The sequence below is a fragment of the Lolium perenne genome, chromosome 7, assembly GCF_019359855.2.
Source record: "Lolium perenne isolate Kyuss_39 chromosome 7, Kyuss_2.0, whole genome shotgun sequence".
Taxonomy (NCBI): Eukaryota; Viridiplantae; Streptophyta; class Magnoliopsida; order Poales; family Poaceae; genus Lolium; species Lolium perenne.
Window position 1 is genome coordinate 229,936,693 of NC_067250.2, and position 15,756 is coordinate 229,952,448.

Consider the following 15,756-nt stretch of genomic DNA (forward strand, 5'->3'; position numbering starts at 1 on the left):
CCCACTCATTCACTATTCACCAACACCCAACTCAATGTGTTACCGACCCATTTCAATTCTTAGCTCCATCTTTTTTATATATATGAAATTTTGGTCCTTTTTGTTTTTTAAGGGAACAAGGGAACCTACTTATCAACCCTCACATACACTCTTCATCAAAAAGTTCACTCAATGTTTTACCAACCCATCTCCTCTTTTGTTACCTCCTTCTTTTTTCTTTTTGTGTAGAGAGAAGGTGGTCCTTTTGTTTTCCTAAGGGAACAAGGGAAACAATAATTATCAACCCACACATTCACTATTCATCAACACATAAGTCCATGTGTTACCGATCCATTTCCATTCTTTTTAGCTCCATCTTTTTTTTATGTATGAAATTTGTTTCCTTTTTGTTTTTTAAGGGAACAAGGGAACCTACTTATCAACCCTCCCATTCATTCTTCATCAACAGTTTGACTCAATGTGTTACCAACCCATGTCCTCTTTTGTTACCTCCTTCTTTTTTCTCTTTTTGTAGTACAAGGTGGTCCTTTTTGTTTTTTAAGGGAAAAAGTGAAACAATATTTATCAACCCACACATTCACTATTCATCAACACCCAACTCAATGTGTTACCGACCCATTTCAATTCTTTTTAGCTCCATCTTATTTTTATATAAAATTTGTTCCTTTTAGTTTTTAAGGGAACAAGGTAACATACTTATCAACCCTGCCATGCACTCTTCATGAACAGGTGTCTCAATGTTTTACCAGCCCATCTCCTCCTTTCTTACCTCCTTCTTTTTTCTTTTTGTGTAGAGAGAAGGTGGTCCTTTTGTTTATTAAGGGAACAAGGGAAACAATAATTATCAACCCACACATTCACTATTCATCAACACAGAAGTCCATGTGTTACCGATCCATTTCCATTCTTTTTAGCTCCATCTTTTTTTTATGTATGAAATTTGTTCCTTTTAGTTTTTTAAGGGAACAAGGGAACCTACTTATCAACCCTCCCATGCACTCTTCATCAACATTTGACTCAATGTGTTACCAACCCATCTCGTCTTTTGTTACCTCCTTCTTTTTTCTCTTTTTTGTAGAAGAGGGTGGTCCTTTTGTTTTTTAAGGGAACAAGGGAAACAATAAATATCAACCCACACATTCACTATTCATCAACAGTTGACTCAATGTGTTACCAACCCATCTCCTCTATTGTTACCTCCTTCTTTTTTCTCTTTTTTTTGATGAAGAAGGTGGTCCTTTTGTTTTTTAAGGGAACAAGGGAAACAATAAATATCAACCCGCTAATTCATTATTCACCAACACCCAACTCAATGTGTTACCAACCCATTTCCACTCTTAGCTCCATCTTTTTTTTATATATGAAATTTGGTCCTTTTTGTTTTTTAAGGGAACAAGGGAACCTACTTATCAACCCTCCCATACACTCTTCATCAACAGATGACACAATGTTTTTACCAACCCATCTACTCTTTTGTTACCTCATTCTTTTTTTCTCTTTTGTGTAGAAGAAGGTGGTCCTTTTGTTTTCCTAAGGGAACAAGGGAAACAATAATTATCAACCCACACATTCACTATTAATCAATACATAAGTCCATCTTTTTTATATATATGAAATTTTGGTCCTTTTTGTTTTTTAAGGGAACAAGGGAACCTACTTACCAACCCTCCCATTCACTCTTCATCAACAGTTGACTCAATGTTTTACCAACCCATCTCCTCCTTTGTTACCTCCTTCTTCTTTCTTTTTGTGTAGAGAGAAGGTGGTCCTTTTGTTTTCTAAGGGAACAAGGGAAACAATAATTATCAACCCACACATTCACTATTCATCAACACATAAGTCCATGTGTTACCGACCCATTTCCATTCTTTTTAGCTCTATCTTTTTTTTTATGTATGAAATTTGTTCCTTTTTGTTTTTTAAGGGAACAACGGAACCTACTTATCAACCCTCCCATTCATTCTTCATCAACAGTTTGACTCAATGTGTTACCAACCCATGTCCTCTTTTGTTACCTCCTTCTTTTTTCTCTTTTTTGTACTACAAGGTGGTCCTTTTGTTTTTTTAAGGGAACAAGGGAAACAATATTTTATCAACCCACACATTCACTATTCATCAATACATAAGTCCAGCTTTTTTTTATATATGAAATTTGGTCCTTTTTGTTTTTTAAGGGAACAAGGGAACCTACTTATCAACCCTCTCATTCACTCTTCATCAACAGTTGACTCAATGTTTTACCAACCCATCTCCTCTTTTGTTACCTCCTTTTTTTTTCTCTTTTTGTGTAGAAGGTGGTCCTTATGTTTTCCTAAGGGAACAAGGGAAACAATAAATATCAACCCGCTAATTCATTATTCATCAACACCCAACTCAATGTGTTACCAACCCATTTCCACTCTTAGCTCCATCTTTTTTTTATATATGAAATTTATTATTTTTTGTTTTTTAAGGGAACAAGGGAACCTACTTATCAACCCTCCCATGCACTCTTCATCAACAGGTGACTCAATGTTTTACCAACCCATCTACTCATTTGTTACCTCCTTCTTTTTTTCTCTTTTGTGTAGAAGAAGGTTGTCCTTTTGTTTTCCTAAGGGAACAAGGGAAACAATAATTATCAACCCACACATTCACTATTCATCAACACATAAGTCCATGTGTTACCGAACCATTTCCATTCTTTAGCTCCATGTTTTTTTTATATATGAAATTTTGGTCCTTTTTGTTTTTTAAGGGAACAAGGGAACCTACTTATCAATCCTCCCATGCACTCTTCATCAATAGTTGACTCAATGTGTTACCAACCCATCTCCTCTTTTGTTACCTCCTTCTTTTTTTTCTCTTTTTTGTAGAAGAAGGTGGTCCTTTTGTTTTCCTAAGGGAACAAGGGAAACAATAATTATCAACCCACTCATTCACTATTCACCAACACCCAACTCAATGTGTTACCGACCCATTTCAATTCTTAGCTCCATTTTTTTTATATATGAAATTTGGTCCTTTTTATTTTTTAAGGGAACAAGGGAACCTACTTATCAACCCTCCCATGCACTCTTCATCAACAGTTGACTCAATGTTTTACCAACCCATCTCCTCTTTTGTTACCTCCTTCTTTTTTTCTCTTTTGTGTAGAAGAAGGTGGTCCTTTTGTTTTCCTAAGGGAACAAGGGAAACAATAAATATCAACCCACAAATTCACTATTCATCAACACATAAGTCCATGTGTTACCGACCCATTTCCATTCTTTAGCTCCATCTTTTTTTATATATGAAATTTTGGTCCTTTTTGTTTTTTAAGGGAACAAGGGAACCTACTTATCAATCCTCCAATGCACTCTTCATCAATAGGTGACTCAATGTGTTACCAACTCATCTCCTCTTTTGTTAACTCCTTCTTTTTTTCTCTTTTTTGTAGAAGAAGGTGGTCCTTTTCTTTTCCTAAGGGAACAAGGGAAACAATAATTATCAACCCACTCATTCACTATTTACCAACACCCAACTCAATGTGTTACCGACCCATTTCAATTCTTAGCTCCATTTTTTTTATATATGGAATTTGGTCCTTTTTGTTTTTTAAGGGAACAAGGGAACCTACTTATCAACCCTCCCATTCACTATTCATCAACAGTTGACTGAATGTTTTAACAACCCATCTCCTCTTTTGTTACCTCCTTCTTTTTTTCTCTTTTGTGTAGAAGAAGGTGCTCCTCTTGTTTTCCTAAGGGAACAAGGGAAACAATAATTATCAACCCGCTAATTCACTATTCACCAACACCCAACTCAATGTGTTACCAACCCATTTCCACTCTTAGCTCCATCTTTTTTTTATATATGAAATTTGGTCCTTTTTGTTTTTTAAGGGAACAAGGGAACCTACTTATCAACCCTCACATGCACTCTTCATCAACAGTTGACTCAATGTGTTACCAACCCATCTCCTCTTTTGTTACCTCCTTCTTTTTTTTCTCTTTTGTGTAGAAGAAGGTGGTCCTTTTGTTTTCCTAAGGGAACAAGGGAAACAATAATTATCAACCCACACATTCACTACTTATCAATACATAAGTCCATGTGTTACCGACCCATTTCCATTCTTTAGCTTCATCTTTTTTATATATATGAAATTTGGTCCTTTTTATTTTTTAAGGGAACAAGGGAACCTACTTATCAACCCTCCCATGCACTCTTCATCAACAGTTGACTCAATGTGTTACCAACCCACGCATTTATTATTCATCAACACCTAAGTCCATGTGTTACCAAACCTCCCATTCAGTATTCATCAACATGTATCTGGAAGGTTAACCAACACCTACGTTCTGTTGTTACCAAGAAGGGAATTGCGGAAGAAGGGAATTGTACATGTTGCAAGTCGTAGTTCATTTCATTTGCAAGTGGATTATGCTGCTCCCCTCCCTTTTTTTTAACCCTAAAATTTCACTAGCCCAAAAAGGGAATAAGGAGAATTACTTCGTGAACGAGTAAAGGGAATTGCGCACGTACAGGAAGCAAAATAACGTACGACTCTGAAACTTGTATCGCGCACGAAAAGGGAATTGCGCAGCTGCAATAGAAAGCAAATCACATACAGCACGTAACCTATGTGGTCCACAACTTCCCGTACGTTTATTTCCACGAAAGGGAAACACGGTTATTTTCTGAATTGGGTTGTCGGAAACCGATCGCGCAATAAGATCCTGGCGCGCGAGCGCCAGCTAGGGCCGCCCCCTAAGTACTACTCCAGGTTTCTTTTTTGCGGCGGAAGTACTACTCCAGGTTATTATGAACTACAGCGAGAGTCGGATACACGATCCGAATCGGCCTAGGTGAAAAAAAAAATCTGAACCTGATCAACTGTACATGATCGGCGTTCCTCTTTCAGTTCTGATCACTGACTAGTCCAGCAAAGTACTTCCGTTTCCGTGATTGTGTGGCCAACTCGTGAAAAAGTAAATTTATCAATTCTTTGTCGTCACGGTTGGAGCAGGGATCCCTGCAGAAAAAAAACGGTTGGAGCAGGGCTTTTGGATTTGGTTCATCATCAAATTCGAGATTTGACACTTGGAATGCTATTTTTAAGTGTATTGATTTGGAAAGCACAGAGTTCACAAATATTGCAAATTTTAGTACTCCCTCTCGCCGTGAATACTTTTCACACATATAACAAAATAATTTAAGCCAGAATGTGTCTAGATTCATCTTCCATCCAAATAGCCAACAAATCACATGACTGACATGTTCCAATTTGTATTACTTTGCCTTGTACAAAGCTAGCCTTCTAGATTGATTCTTAGAACATCTTCACGGGTACCCCGAAAGGATGTCGGCAATAGCGCTAGACATGGCTTTTTTCGGGGCACATGTTGCGATCCTTTTTGGGGTGTCTGCCCCCGCAGGCCGCCCGTAAGACATTTAGCCTCATAAAATTTAAACAAACCAACACAATTTTATTGAAAATTGGATTCAATATAAGCTTCCTTGATTTAATATAAAGTTCAATAAAATTGAAGTAAACCCCTAACCTAGGGACCTGATCGAAGGCATTATAGTCTAGCTTGTCGTTGTCGCCGTCATTATAGCCCGTGGTCGTTGTCATTGTCTTTTCACAAAAGTATGAAGAGAGGACGATGTCCTTGCCCTTGTTGCCTTCGAAATCGATGAACATGCCCATCTCCTACACAACCCACCGTTCAGTGTGCTCGTGTGTCGTTCGCAGAATAATATCGGTCGACAAGCAGTGATCTTGGGTGAGCTCCGACACGTCCGCGGACCGCGGGTGTCGAGGGTGCTCCTCGGCAATGCCCTCCGATAGGGGCTTAGGGTTGATGGAATCATGCAAGCTGACACGAGACATCGGTTCACAGACAAGCGGGGAGAGCGATTTACCCAGGTTCGGGGCCCTCGATGAGGTAAAACCCTTACGTCCTGCCTGTCTGTTCTTGATTATGATGATAATGGGTTACAATGGGGTACCGAATAGTTCGGCTGAGTTCTCGTCGAGATGGCTAAATATTAGGGTAACCTAGCTCTAAGCTTCTGTTGGCTAAGATCGCTAAGATTGGTCAGGTCTCAAGAGGCCTAATCGCGTACGACTAGGTTTACAGTAGATTTATCTCTAAACTTTCCTTGCTCGGCTCCTTCCGTGTCTTGTACTTCAAGGAATCTTCCGCCGCACCGTCCTAGTGACCCACCTTGCCATCGAGTGCCTTCATGGGCCTCCAACTAGGAAATACAGGATAGGGCAACATTGGTTACCCGAAGGGTAATGCCCACGTCAATAGCCCCCGAGTGTCTAGCCGAAGGTAGTTCGGGTAGAGACTAAAGCATGCCTCCACCCAATGTTATTCTCCTTGATTGTTCTTGTTCTTCTTGAATCTGCATCATCTTCTTCTGTCGGGTGCGCGTCAGCGCTCCCGATGGGGGTAGCCCCCGAGTCTAGGTACGGATGCTTGGAATCCGTGCGTAAACTCAAGTTGTACCACTCGAACATTTTGCTCTGCCGAAGTTTTTCCGCGAGTCTTCGTAGGTCATCCGATAAACTTTCCTCATGCAAGGGATAATGAGTAACGTGCCCAACTTTTGTTGGTTAACTGCCGATGGCAAAACAACGTTACCCTACACAGAATCAAATCCCCGGGCATGATCCTGGAATGCGAAAAAGTTCTATCGGGTGCGCGCCCAGCGCTCTGATGTCTACGCCCCCTCCTTTTCCTGTAGACAGTGTTGGGCCTCCAAGAGCAGAGGTTTGTAGAACAGCAGCAAGTTTCCCTTAAGTGGATCACCCAAGGTTTATCGAACTCAGGGAGGAAGAGGTCAAAGATATCCCTCTCATGCAACCCTGCAACCACAAAGCAAGAAGTCTCTTGTGTCCCCAACACACCTAATAGGTGCACTAGTTCGGCGAAGAGATAGTGAAACACAGGTGGTATGAATAAATAGTAGCAGTAGCAACGGCACCAGAAAAGTGCTTTGCCCGTGACAAGAAACAAGCGTAGTAACGCAGCGTAGTAACGCAAGAAAAAGAAACAAACAGCGATAGCAGTATTTAGGAACAAGGCCTAGGGATCATACTTTCACTAGTGGACACTCTCAACATTGATCACATAACAGAATAGATAAATGCATACTCTACACTCTTGTTGGATGATGAACACCATTGCGTAGGATTACACGAACCCTCAATGCCGGAGTTAACAAGCTCCACAATTCAATGTTCATATTTAAATAACCTTAGAGTGCATGAAAGATCAACACGACTAAACCAAGTACTAACATAGCATGCACACTGTCACCTTCACACTATGTAGGAGGAATAGATCACATCAATACCATCATAGCAATAGTTAACTTCATAATCTACAAGAGATCATAATCATAGCCTACGCCAAGTACTAACACGGATGCACACACTGTCACCATTACACCGTGCAGGAGGAATAAAACTACTTTAATAACATCACTAGAGTAGCATGCAGATAAATTGTGATACAAAACACATTGCAATCATAAAGAGATATAAATAAGCACTTCACTATGCTCTTCATAACAGTGAATAAGTATTCTGTGAAATATAGCCTAAGAGACCCACACGGTGCACACACTGTCACCTTTACACACGTGGGACAAGGAGTCTCCGGAGATCACATAAGTAAAATTCACTTGACTAGCATAACGACATCTAGATTACAAGCATCATCATATGAATCTCAATCATGTAAGGCAGCTCATGAGATTATTGTATTGAAGTACATAGGAGAGAGATGAACCACATAGCTACCGGTACAGCCCCGAGCCTCGATGGAGAACTACTCCCTCCTCATGGGAGACAGCAGCGTTGATGGAGATGGCGGTGGTGTCGATGGAGGAGCCTTCTGGGGGCACTTCCCCGTCCCGGCGGCGTGCCGGAACAGAGACTCCTGTCCCCCAGATCTTGGCTTCGCGATGGCGGCGGCTCTGGAAGGTTTCTCGTACCGTGGCTTTTTCGTATCGAGGTTTTAGGTCGAGGGGCTTTATATAGGCGAAGAGGCGGCGTCAGAATGTCGAAGGGGCGACGACACTATAGGGGGGCGCGGGCCACCCCTAGGCCGCGCCGGCCTATGGTTTGGTGGGCCTGTGCCCCCTCTCTGGCGGTTCTCGTGTGTTCTGGATGCTTCCGGGCAAAATAGGAACCTGGGCGTTGATTTCGTCCAATTCCGAGAATATTTCTTTACTAGGATTTCTGAAACCAAAAACAGCAGAAAACAGGAACTGGCACTGCGGCATCTCGTCAATAGGTTAGTTCCAGAAAATGCATAAATATGACATAAAGTATGCATAAAACATGTAGATTTCATCAATAATGTGGCATGGAACATAAGAAATTATCGATACGTTGGAGACGTATCAGCATCCCCAAGCTTAGTTCTACTCGCCCCGAGCAGGTAAAACGATAACAAAGATAATTTCTGAAGTGACATGCCCTCATAACCTTGATCATACTATTTGTAAACATATGTAATGAATGCAGCGATCAAAACAATGGTAATGACATGAGTAAACAAGTGAATCATAAAGCAAAGACTTTTCATGAATAGCACTTCAAGACAAGCATCAATAAGTCTTGCATAAGAGTTAACTCATAAAGCAATAAATCAAAGTAAAGGTATTGAAGCAACACAAAGGAAGATTAAGTTTCAGCGGTTGCTTTCAACTTGTAACATGTATATCTCATGGATAATTGTCAACATAGAGTAATATAACAAATGCAATATGCAAGTATGTAGGAATCAATGCACAGTTCACACAAGTGTTTGCTTCTTGAGGTGAAGAGAAATAGGTGAACTGACTCAACATAAAAGTAAAAAAGAATGGTCCTTCAAAGAGGAAAGCATCGATTGCTATATTTGTGCTAGAGCTTCTATTTTGAAAACATAAAGAGAGCATAAAAATAAAGTTTTGAGAGGTGTATGTTGTTGTCAACGAATGGTAGCGGGTACTCTAACCCCCTTGCCAAGCAAACCTTCAAAGAGCGGCTCCCATTTTATTTTATTTTTGGGGGGCACTCCTTCCAACCTTTCTTTCACAAACCATGGCTAACCGAATCCTCGGGTGCCTGCCAACAATCTCATACCATGAAGGAGTGCCTTTTTATTTTAGTTTTATTATGATGACACTCCTTCCAACCTTTGCTTACACAAGCCATGGCTAACCGAATCCTTCGGGTGCTGTCCAACAATCACATACCATGGAGGAGTGTCTATTTTTTTTTAATTAATTTGGAACTGGGAATCCCATTGCCAGCTCTTTTTGCAAAATTATTGGATAAGCGGATGAAGCCACTAGTCCATTGGTGAAAGTTGCCCAACAAGATTGAAAGATAAACACCACATACTTCCTCATGAGCTATAAAACATTGACACAAATCAGAGGTGATAAATTTTGAATTGTTTAAAGGTAGCACTCAAGCAATTTACTTTGGAATGGCGGAGAAATACCATGTAGTAGGTAGGTATGGTGGACACAAATGGCATAGTGGTTGGCTCAAGGATTTTGGATGCATGAGAAGTATTCCCTCTCGATACAAGGTTTAGGCTAGCAAGGTTTATTTGAAACAAACACAAGGATGAACCGGTGCAGCAAAACTCACATAAAAGACATATTGAAAACATTATAAGACTCTACACCGTCTTCCTTATTGTTCAAACTCAATACTAGAAATTATCTAGACCTTAGAGAGACCAATTATGCAAACCAAATTTTAGCAAGCTCTATGTATTTCTTCATTAATGGGTGCAAAGTATATGATGCAAGAGCTTAAACATGAGCACAAAAATTGCCAAGTATCAAATTATTCAAGACATTTTAGAATTACTACATGTAGCATTTCCCGATTCCAACCATATAACAATTTAACGAAGAAGATTCAACCTTTGCCATGAATACTATGAGTAAAGCCTAGGACATATTTGTCCATATGCAACAGCGAAGCGTGTCTCTCTCCCACACAATGAATGCTAGGATCCATTTTATTCAAACAAAAACAAAAACAAAAACAAACCGACGCTCCAAGCAAAGCACATAAGATGTGATGGAATAAAAATATAGTTTCAAGGGAGGAACCTGATAAATTTGTCGATGAAGAAGGGGATGCCTTGGGCATCCCCAAGCTTAGACGCTTGAGTCTTCTTGAAATATGCAGGGATGAACCACGGGGGCATCCCCAAGCTTAGACTCTTCACTCTTCTTGATCATAGTTTATCATCCTCCTCTCTTGACCCTTGAAAACTTCCTCCACACCAAACTCGAAACAAACTCATTAGAGGGTTAGTGCATAATCAAAAACTCACATGTTCAGAGGTGAAACAATCATTCTTAACACTTCTGGACATTGCTCAAAGCTACTGGAAGTTAATGAAACAAAGAAATCCATCCCACATAGCAAAAGAGGCAATGCGAAATAAAAGGCAGAATCTGTCAAAACAGAACAGTCCGTAAAGACGAATTTTAAAAGGGCACCAGACTTGCTCAAATGAAAATGCTCAAATTGAATGAAAGTTGCGTACATATCTGAGGATCACTCACGTAAATTGGCATAATTTTCTGAGTTACCTACAGAGAATTAGGCCCAGATTCGTGACAGCAAAGAAATCTGTTTCTGCGTAGTAATCCAAATCTAGTATGAACCTTACTATCAACGACTTTACTTGGCACAACAAAACACTAAACTAAGATAAGGAGAGGTTGCTACAGTAGTAAACAACTTCCAAGACACAAATATAAAACAAAGTACTGTAGCAAAATAACACATGGGTTATCTCCCAAGAAGTTCTTTCTTTATAGCCATTAAGATGGGCTCAGCGGTTTTAATGATGCACTCGCAAGAAATAGTATTTGAAGCAAAAGAGAGCATCAAGAGGAAAATTCAAAACACATTTAAGTCTAACATGCTTCCTATGCATAGGAATCTTGTAAATAAACAAGTTCATGAAGAGCAAAGTAACAAGCATAGGAAGATAAAACAAGTGTAGCTTCAAAAATTTCAGCACATAGAGAGGTGTTTTAGTAACATGAAAATTTCTACAACCATTTTTTCCTCTCTCATAATAAGTTTCAGTAGTATCATGAGCAAACTCAACAATATAACTATCAAATGAAACATTCTTATCATGAGTCTCATGCATAAAATTATTACACTACAAGAAATGTGTTAACTAGTGACCTTCTTACAGTGACCACAAATAAATTAGTCATAACTCTACGACCATTTGTTTGGGAGGGATCAAACCCTAAATTTCTACGACCATTCTGATCAGAAAAGTCATAACTGAGTCACACAAATTGGTCATAATATAGATGGCATGGTCTACGACCTTAATTTTAGCCGCCGACGACCAATTTAAATAGTCATGACTGCTAATTCGTGATGCCTTTAAATGACTTGTCGACCACCTCAGCAATTTTACATACGTGTCTTGTCAATGTGTCAACATTCGATTAGGTGCCTAGACAAAACTAGTCATTGCTCTCTTCACCGGTAGGTCTAACTACACTACCTATCCAATAACATGTGGACCCTACCTGCCTACTAGAGAAGCCTGATCCACCACCGAACCGACAAATAGGCCCCACTAAATTGAGAGGAGGGAGCACCCACCACCGACCTACCACCTGACATGTATGCCTCATCGGACTGGCATGCATAACCCACTATCATACTAGTACTAGTAGAAAGTAAAACTAAGAAATATAGCCCGCTTTATATTAGGAAAAGAGTAAAATTCAGTAATGTATCCAATAGTAAAATCACTCTCATATGGAACCTCAAAACATGGGAAACTCGCACGAAAACTCGCTCGCGGGAACGAAAATTGGACGCGCGCCATCCGCTCCCTTTTTCGCGCCACATGAAACGAAAAGTTTGGCTCTGTCCCGCCCACACCTCACTTGCGGGCAAACATTTTTTTCTCGTTTAAGTCCCCCACCTACCCACGGGAACGAAACCCTAACTCTTTCTCCTCGGTCCTCATCATACGCCGCCGCCTCGCAGTAGAGAAATGACAATCTCCTCGGCCCTCCCTTTGCCCACCGCCGCCGCCTAATTAACCCCAGTAGCAGAAGATCTGCGTCATCTTCCAGGCGCCTCGCCCGTACTTCGACATTGGCCGGTGCCTGCAGCGCACCATGTCGCATGACTTCCTATGCATCTACCATGCCCACCTCGACAACATCAGGGCTTATCCATGTACGTGGCCACGCGTGGTCTCTATTTCCGCCAGATCTAGTCGTTTCCTTGACCTTTCCTCTCGTTTTGCTTATGTTCTGATTTGATTTTGCTTCTTGGGTGCAGATCTGGAAGATGAGGCAGCGGCAGCGCACGCCATAGATGCCCACGACAGCGACACCGTCTTAGCTTCAGATGTCTCTTGTTTCGTCGCACTCTATTCGCTCTGCTGATTTTGTCTTGCTTGTGTTAATGCTCTCGGTGTTGATGTTTGTGGCAGTGAGGGCGCAAGCGAAGCAGGTGAGCGACGAGGACGAACACCTTGCCAAGGCGAGGGCGCAGGTCTGTGTGGAGATGGCCGAGAAGTAGGGTGGGATCGCCGCACTGAAGATGGAGTGCACCACGCTGAAGCAGGGGAGTGCCCGAAATTGTTTGTTCTAACTCCCGCAGGGTTTGCTATCCTGGAAATATGTGCACCTAAATCGTAAGGAATTTGATGACCTTACTTCCAAGGAACATGTAGCTGCATTCTCTGTGAATATGCTGCTCTTGTCCTTCGATTTAAGAGAGGATCGTGGGTTGCTTAGCATGCTTCATTTGCATCCATCACCTACGGTAGTTAATTGTTGCTTTAGGCCTAAATCATACACATTATAGAGTTACCTGACCTTTTTATTTGTGTATTATTAGAGTACTGTCTATTGACTTCGATAGCACTTTGTATCTCACCATCATATTTAGAACATAAGTGATGATAGCAATAGCACTATTTTATATTTCAAATCTCAGCCAAAGCGAGCTGGAGAGGATCACCGGTTACTTCATCCTCTTATGCTTGGTAGGCTCCAGCGAGCTAAGTAAGGTTGTATAAGGCTTAATGCTTAATTTTTAATATGGCCGTCCTTTTGAACAAACAAAGATAGCTTGGCTCCTTTCATTAGTAGACAAATATTGGCTCTGATGCACAACTAGACTGGACTGGTGTTTGGTAAATATGTTTCCTAAAAATGTGTTTGCTAAATATGTTTCCTAAGCTTGATTGGAGATTGGGTTTCCCTAATTCTAGGCGACTGATTTGATTTTGGAATCTCTATTTTCATGCTGGTGCTATTACTACTGTGATTAATATGTATCTCTTGTTCTGTGATAAGCTGCACATTTGTTACTCAAACAATTTCTCAAGTCAGTTCCAACTTTCTAACGTTAATCTGCATACTCTTACTTGGTCTTGCAGGTCACGAAAGACCCAGTTGGCTCATACTCTTTGTGTCTGCACTCAGGTACATTTCCCGTGTCAGATTTGGTCAATCAAGGCTTGCTAGATAGGAATAATTTTAACTTTCTTTGCTTAATTAAACAATCACAGCTTCCACTCCACATGCATGGTGGGTACGGCTAGGTTGGACTGATATTGTTTCTGTATATGTATTCATCTCTCAGAGCCTTACATGGACCAAGGGCATGTCTGAAGCAAAGGTTGATAAGATCTGTCAGGCTGCTGAAAAACTTCTGGTATTTGCAGTTATTCTTTTTTTCATTGATTCTGGTTTTGAAACTTATATGCTATCAGTGGTGTGATACAATCTTCTAAAATATGTATGCAATTTGGTTTTCAGAGTCAGGGTTTCATGACAGGAAGCGATCTCCTTATCAAGGTAAGGAATTAGGAGCTAAGGTACTGATTACAGATGAGCATATAGGGCCTTAGTGCTATTGTGTGAATAGTACTGCTATGCTAAATGGCTATAAATAATACTCTGTAGCTTGTTTCAGGAATAAGCTTGAGTGCTTTTATTCTTATTCATGAATAGTACTGCTATCCTAAACTGACTATAAATAACACCCCGTAGCTTGTTTCAGGAATAAGCTTGACTGCTTGAGTGCTTTTATTATTAGTCGTGTAATATTTTTTAGGCTGTTTGAGTTATTCTGAAGCAAAAGTATTTTGTTCTGATTACCACTGGGAGCCAAGAGCTTGCTGAGCTGCTTGGAAGTAACGTATGTTGTCCTTGGTTCTGTTCTGTTTTTTCCTGTTGTTCTGCTCAAACCTATTCACATATTTAAATAATTTGAAGGAGGGGTTGAAACACAGTATAAATGTCTGCACCAGTTGTTTGTTGTTTTGTTCATATCTGAATCTGAATCATGATCTATTTAGAGAGTCTACAACCCTATCTATACTCATGTATCAAGAACACTACTTGAAACATGAACACCACTTGTAGAAGTCTTGTACTTAGCCAGCAACTAATGCATGATCACAAATTTGATTTGTACTGTGTGTAAGCTAGATTCTAGAAGTGCAAAGCGTTGTTGATTATGGCTGTACAATGCTATTTAAATAATAGTGTTGCACATGTAAACCCAAGGAGGCATTGGTTAATCTGATTACTTTCTTTGCCATGCTAGGTGAGGGTGTTCCGTTTTGACCAAGTAATCAGAGCCCATGTGTCCTTTGGGTTGTTTTACTGTTGCCGTGGTTTTGTGGCATGATGTGTGTGCATGTGTGCAGTGACCGCCATGGACTGCGGGATGAGGGTGCTGGAAATTGTTAGCTCAGTATGTTCTCTTTTACTGAACATTGGCTTGATTCATCCAGCAACATTTTTGTGCTCTACATGTGTTATATCATGTGTTATCGGGTTGTAGGAGGCTAATGTGTGCAATATAATTCCTTACTGCTAGATGCCTGAGATGACTGGGTAGGCCCTCCTCTAGAAGGTCAGGTTAATTAGTCCATCTCTCGTCAAAATCCATAATATACTGTGCATGTACATCAAATTATTTGTTATTACTCCTATTCTATTTGTGATGAACCACATCAGGACGTCAAGCACAACTGGGTCAATAAGCAAGGGCAGCCATTCCTGGAACCTTCGCATGGTTCTGCTCATCCCGGGCCTCATCAAGATGCTCTCTTCGAGCAGTTTCTCGTAGAGTATGTATGTTTCATTTCCTTCCAGCGAGCCAAGCACACCATCTAGTTGCTTCTATCTGTTGGCTGCTGCCTGCAACGATTTTTTTTGCTTCTAAAATTATTGTTGTGCAATGGACAATGGCCTTACTATGGCATGTTTTTCAGGTGTTGGCCGTTAGGGAATTTTTCGGACAAAGCTGGAACTTCTGGGCGTTTTTATTTATTTTTTTAGACTTTTTGTTGTATTCTTGTAGTTGGATAAAACTGTGCATGATTGTAATGTACTGCTGTTATCTGAAACATTATTCGTCAGTTGGCTCTTGAATCAAAAGGACATCTTCGTTGTACCGGATCTGATTAAAATATTAGTTAATGTCTGTCAAAACGGGGAAAATAAAACATGAAAAGTGGAAGCAGTGAAAAACTAAACCGACAAGTGGGACCACCTAGTGACATGAGCTTCTTGACAGTTGGGACCCATCTGACTAATTTGACCAGCCCAATTTGAAAAGGCCAATTTTTTAATATATGCCTTTCAAAAGGCCACGGCCCAGGAATAAAAAGGCTGGCCCGTATAGCTGACAAAAATTGATGGACAAAATGTAAATAAACTAAATTGTTGGGCTTGGCCCATGGGAAG